Genomic DNA, 6,987 nt, shown 5'->3' on the forward strand with positions numbered 1-6,987 from the left:
TTGTCACTGAGAAACTTTGCCTTGTCCGACGATCGGAACAGCAACCTCTGGATTGCAAGTCTGATACTCTCATTGTTGAGCTAAGTGGTAGGATTGAATCGTCATCAAATAATATAGTTGGCAGCTAAAGATAGCATCATTTTATCAGTTATAATTTTTATAAGGTAAAAAATACCACATTTTCAATTATTTAATATTATGTGCAAGTTTGAAAACTTTATAGTCCTTTCCAAGTCTCTTAATTTACATTAAATATAAACATCATATTGAATGCATGAAGTGAAGAACTATTGTTAACTGCTGAGAAATTTGCATTTTATGTATTTTGATCCATCCAATTTGAATTCATTCTTTATTAAATGGGGGAATAAATGAGACAGAGTGTATAATCATTAAGTTTATGTAAAACATATCAGGATTCTTATTCAGAATAAACATTTTCTATTTTAAAGTGTGCAAGATCAATTTTATCCTTATTCAATAGCTTTTGGTGACAACCTGAGGAAGAAAATGGTTTTGAAGAGATTTTATTTTCATATAGAAAATCGGAGCTTTTAACCTTTATATGTTTTTGTTGTGTTTTCAAGCCTTCACTACTAGGGGTGGGTTGGAGGAGAGTATAGATTTGCCCTTGTGAAGCTATCATTCTGTGGAAGATTGACAAAACATTGGAATGTGTGGGCCTTTATGTCCTAGTATGGTTTTATCATGACATGGGATTTGTCCTGCTGTTAAACATTTTTGTTTTTAATGTCCTGTTGCATGTATGTCAACTTACTGGGCATTAACAGACAAAAGTATACTCAGGCCAGCCTGTACTTTCATGTTGTCGTACACCTCACTAAAAGCATTTGACTGTCCAGTTATTCTTTATAGACATGGAAATTCCTGTTATGATAATAGAGTGAATGGAAATGCACGTAATCAGACTCAAAACAGGAAGTGTCTATTACCAATATTAGTGTTATATAAAACTAAACACTTGTATAAGTATTCCGCAGTAGCTCAATCCTATTATTTCATCCTTTAGTGATCAATTTTGTTTATGAAAAACCTGTATGATAAGCAGTAACCCAAATAACATGTTGAAACTTGGTCACAATGTTTCAGTATTTGTATTTTAATATTAATAAGTAATAATTTTCATGAATAAGCTAATTAAGTATGCAGCTGTACCAGGCCTGTAATCTTATAATGATTTCTCATCCAATGAAAATTATTGGATGTTATTGTTATTATTGAAACACTTGAACAAGTTTTTTCCATCATGAAATATTGTTATATTGGCTGAATTTCACCATTCATGGTTGTATTAGCTACTGATCGGTATGTGTTATGATAAATTTGTCAATATTTGCATACATTGAAAGTTACGAGGGGTGTGTAGAAAGTTAGAAAAAGAAATGAAATAGTTGATTTCTATATTTTCTTTGCCATTTAAAGTAACTGCTTTAAGAAATGTGATCATTTATTTTATAGAAATTTCTGTTTTATTTTGATAAAATGCCTTTTTTTTTTGCAGAATTATTCTTAATGAACAAAAAACTTGGTTATTGCTACATTATACGAATATGGTTAAAACTGGTTTATGTTATCTTCTGTCTAATGATAGAAAGTATTTCAATTCTAAACTGATCATTAACGTTTGACTTAAACTTTCCATGTGTTGTTGTTCAAAACTTGAGTTAGGCATCTTTTACTGACAACTACAGAGATTCATTGTATCTTATGAAGAAAAGGTTTTAACTATTTACAGAATGGCCAGGTTAACTGATAAATGACTTGTATTTAGCAAATAAGTTGAAGTACAATATAAACTTTAGTTATAAATTATTTTAAATATTTAAAGTTTGTAAGCTGTAAGATAAACTTGAAGGTCATGTGAAATCCATAAGGTGCATTTTCTGTTCCAGCTATTACCCAATAAGTAATAGAAAGAGCATCGAAACATGAGGCTATCTGATAAATCAGATTGCCGAGTCTTTTGATGTTCTTTCTCTTTTGTATCATAGTCAAACATAAAAACACATTCCCTGTTGTCACAATATGAAACCCCAGAAAAAAAGTAACCAATGAACGAGCATCTGAATATATGATATTTCTGTGGCCGTCACAATAAGTAAACCCCAGCAAAAATGAGCCAATCAATGGGCATGCTCTTGAGTGAGGGTAACTAATACCTGCACTCCAGTTAACGCACTGTGCATGTATATGTATACGATTTAACTCTGACACATTCACAACAAAAAGATCCCCAGACTTTATGATACAATATATATATACATGTACAATATAATCTACTATATTAATGTATGCCAATATTTGATATATAAATTTTGAGGACACAGTAGCAAAATAATCTTTTTTCACTTTATAAAACAATGTACGATGTATATTGGGCTAATCTTAAACATGCTAAATTATACCATTTGTTCTACATAGGTTTGATGGCCTTAAGTCATCGTTATCAAGTTAAATTTGGCTTAGAAAAAAGACACAGTGTAACAAAGATTGTGACTGTGAAACTTAAATGAAGGTTCTAAATAGGTTCTACTAAATCTTCTAGCTTGTCATAATCTTTGTTATCATTATGTACAGGCTTCTCATTATAGTATTTTAATGTTTACATTGATATTTAGATCATGAATTAATTATTATTATTCATTGTCTTGATTATGCATGGCATAATAGCTGTCACAGTCTAGTTTTATTTCTGTGTAATATAGACATCTAAATACAAAAGTAAATCTTGTGCTATCAACTTTATACCATATCAAACTTGCTCTGTGTTACTTGTATCAGTACACCAAGACAACACAAGTCTCTGTCATCAGTTTTACCAAGAACACACATATCTTAAGGATATAATTTGATGCTAATCCCATTCTGATTAGTGATATAAAAGAAAACCAGTAAATAATGTTGAGGAAATGAAAGTCACCACAATGAGAGACTGCCAGGAGGATGTCCTTGCTAGGATAAGCAAGGCATCCAGGGCATTTGCAATGTCGAGGCCCATATGGAGATCTCAAGTCCTCAGCACCTAAACTATGGTCAGGATCTTCAACAGCAATAATTAGTCTCAGTGTCTTTCTCTATGATTCCGAGTGCTAAAGACCTCTGTTACCATTGAAAAAAAACTTATTCTTCAAAATAAAGGAACAATATACAGATCTGCTCTACATAAATATGGACATTAATCTTTTTAACAATATGCAGGTCTGGAAATGAAGCTTTCAATTAAATATAGTAATTTGCTCTACATTGCATGGATATGAAACATTTTAATAATATACAAATTTGTTCTACTCTACATTACATGGACATATTATTAGCTTTCAATAATAGACAACTTAGAAGAGACATTGCCCATGGTAACATTTCTTGTGAATTCTAAAATTTTGATAACCTTCCACTCTCAATACTTAATTTGATTAAGCTGCTATAAGTTTTAATTAGTAATAATAATTATTAAGTTATTCAGTTAAACATGTTACAAAGTTCACTAGCCTTTTGATAAGCAATAGTTATAATGTTGAGGAAATGTTAAAAGTTGGTATATTAAGACTATGACAAGTTGGCTTGTTAATGCATGACTTGTCAATGTTTTCATGATAAACACATGTACTTCAGTGTGAATCATGCACCTTTCTAATCATACTGTAATTGTAATTATACTTTTTAATGACACCTACATTCTCACGTTGGCTTGATAGTGAATACCATTTACATCATGTTTTTAATTTTATGTACAAACTTAATGAAAGGAAGCTAGATGAATGTTGAACCTGTTTAGTGTCACATTTTTTGTTTAAAAGTTCCCTTATAGATTGTTTAAAATCCCTGATTATTAGACTGTAACCCTCAATTCTGAATTACTGTGTTGAAACCAAAAGTGATAATAACTCGAGTGAGGGCAGCTTAAGCCACCCGTGCAGTCTGACCTGGCTCTTAGATACAATTGTACTGTTGGCTGGCTTAAAATTTTCATTGTGATACCTCAACAGTCTCAAAAATGAAAGTTGGACAAGTTCATTAAAGACATCCAGCAAGTTGTGGTTTCTTTTCACTCAAAATTAAAATTCACATGTATTATGTAGGCATAGTTCATAGTAATTGTTACAATCTTTTCTCAATATGACACTGAGAAGCTAAGCCCATTATTTACCACATAACATATCAAACACATATTTGTTTTTTAAATGCCATGGACTCAATTAAACTAAATCCTTATTTAATTCTTACTATGAATAGTTTATTACTAGATAAATCTGTAGCACAGATGACCTGACTATGTCAATTAGTCAGATGTCCTGTAGACTTTAGGTATAATATGTCTTCTTTAATGTAACGATTTATTGACTTGTGACATAATTAATGGGCAGTGAAAACACCAGACCAATCATATATCAACCATCGAATAACCTAAATATTTTGTCTATGACCTGATTAGTGAACTGACTGGATATTAATAGTTCAAGTTCAATATCTGTACATTCACTGTTAACCTGCTGAATTTCTGAAATGGACTTGTCAAATGTCCATTTTTGGAACTGTCCATTATCAAATTTGGGGATATCAACATGAAAATTTTGAAGTTGATGAGAGCCTGCTTCTTTAATGGTAGCAAAGGCTTAAGCCTTAAAAATGATGTGACTAAATTTGATGGTGCATTGCTGAATTGAAGTTTAAAAAAGTTGGTTACACCATAATTGTGAAATTTAAGTAATGTCATAACTTCCATTTAGGTAAATAATCCATTTATATACTTGAACTACAAAAGGTGTTACACTATGTTAATACCTGTGAAGTTCACTGGTTCAAAGTTTATCTTATAGTATCATATATGTAATGGTATAAATACAGAAAAATAATTATGATAACATTTTGTTGTTTGGAGAGTTTAAAGAAATTGCAAAATCTATGGTCCATATCCTGAACCTTTTTTCCCCTAAATTTTATTAGTGTGTTAGGTTGTGTACTCTATGATGAAATATAATAAATTATACATACATGTATGTATGTACATTTAATGGTAATATATGCTACAATTATGTGTATGTGATATAATTTAATATAAGGGGCTGTACATGACTGGAAGTCAGTGTGAAGTGTTACTTTTATGCAAGCTATGAAAGGAAGTGATTACTTGTAATACAATGACTGCATGAATACAGAGGCGAGAAAAGAGTGGTTTTAAGTATTTTAGATCTGACGATAAAATAGTAATACATATTTACTTTAGTTTGGTCAAAAATGACATGCTTACAAAAACACTTGCCTGAATGTAAATGTTCTAACCTTGATTGTACTTGTTATTTTTTTCATCCCCTTGGTACCATGTAGTTATAAATCTTTAAAGTAGAAGATCATAGGGAGGGACTCCAGGGCATGCCTCACTCTGTTGCAAGTCTTTTAAATTATAGCCCTTTATTGTTGATGTTATTATCTCTGTTATCATACAGCATACAGTATTAGTGTATTTTTAGATTAAGAATGAAGAGATCCTTAAATGATAACGACACAACTCAACTACTGAAGTAAATAGGAATTATGTTTTTCATGCAACCTTTAAATGGAACTAGTGAAATTCGAACCTGTTTTTCTTCCTAACTTTTCAGACTTAAATAATGCAATGATAGTTTCATTTACTTGTCATAAACCAGGAATCTTGTTTTACTAAATCAATGCCAGTAGCTCACATGTAATCAATCAACAACTAGAACAAAGTGGAAGTATAACATATAAAACAGGGTCATCTATTTGTATTGCTATCCTGAAACAATAGGTTTTTTTTCTCTGTGATGTTTTATTTTCTCATTGAATACTATGAAAGGCAATTGATTTGGAGGGGAAAAGTTTTATATTGATTTTGTCTCTTGTTGTTTTATATCAATAATGGTGAATGGTGTATCTATCATTGTTTAATGAACCATTCCTGCCACTTCATTGATGATGTAATACATACATATAGCCAAATCACTTTTACTATGCAAATTACTGTAGACATTTTAGGTAATGGTTGTTCAAGTTTGGCTATTACAGAAGCTGCCAGTGCAATTATTGTCATGAAATATACCAATGAGAAGATTGCAGAAATAAAGCAATAGATACTTGTAGTATTCAGAAAACTTGGAAACTGGCTACAGTGCCTGACATTCCGGCTGAAAATAAATGGCCAATGAAATAAACTGCCAGTTGACTTTTAATGTTGATATTCCATATCAGTAGAAAAGTATGTGAGTTTATTGAGAGAAATCGATTTTGAAATATCAGTATGGAGTCAACAATCAATTGGTGCTTCTCATTGCATTTGCAGAACAAATGAGAATTGTCTATAATGGCTTGCCTTTTTTATGTAGTCTGCCAGTGGTTCATACAATGGAATTCAATCGCTCTGCTAAACAAAATAAAACAAAATGAATTTGCTGTAGAATAATGTCTATAGATTTTTTAGCAAAATGAATTTTCCTCAGTATAATGTGTATTAGATTTAAAGACCAAACAAAATTCAAGATACAGTTTGTATTATTAAAGCTTACATTTTATGATATGAAATAAATGTTTATAATACTTTATGATATTTTAGTAAATAGACAAATTTGTTTGTAACATAAATGAATGTTTTAGGTGTAACATAGATGTTTATTTGAGATATGTTGCTTTTTATTTGTTTGGGTCGTCAGACCAAACAAATAATGGTAGCGAAATTTCAGAGTATAATGTTCTTAATTGCAAATGCCGAAAGTAGTCCACTTTTTTGAAGCTGTTACTTCCCTTTTGTATGTACACTAAAGCCGAAAAATTCAGGGGAGATCACTGCGTAAAGATGGTCTAAGACAGGCGCATCAATTTTCAAGCACAGTAATTCCCGAATGGTCGAAGGTTTCTAATATTGTTTTATTGTATTTTCTGATCGAAAATAACTAAATACAAAGCGGACATTCAATCTCTGACACAGAAGTTTACAACAAACCTAACAACAAT

The sequence above is a fragment of the Ruditapes philippinarum genome, unplaced genomic scaffold, assembly GCF_026571515.1.
Source record: "Ruditapes philippinarum isolate M1 unplaced genomic scaffold, ASM2657151v2 ctg10512_1_1_1_1, whole genome shotgun sequence".
Taxonomy (NCBI): Eukaryota; Metazoa; Mollusca; class Bivalvia; order Venerida; family Veneridae; genus Ruditapes; species Ruditapes philippinarum.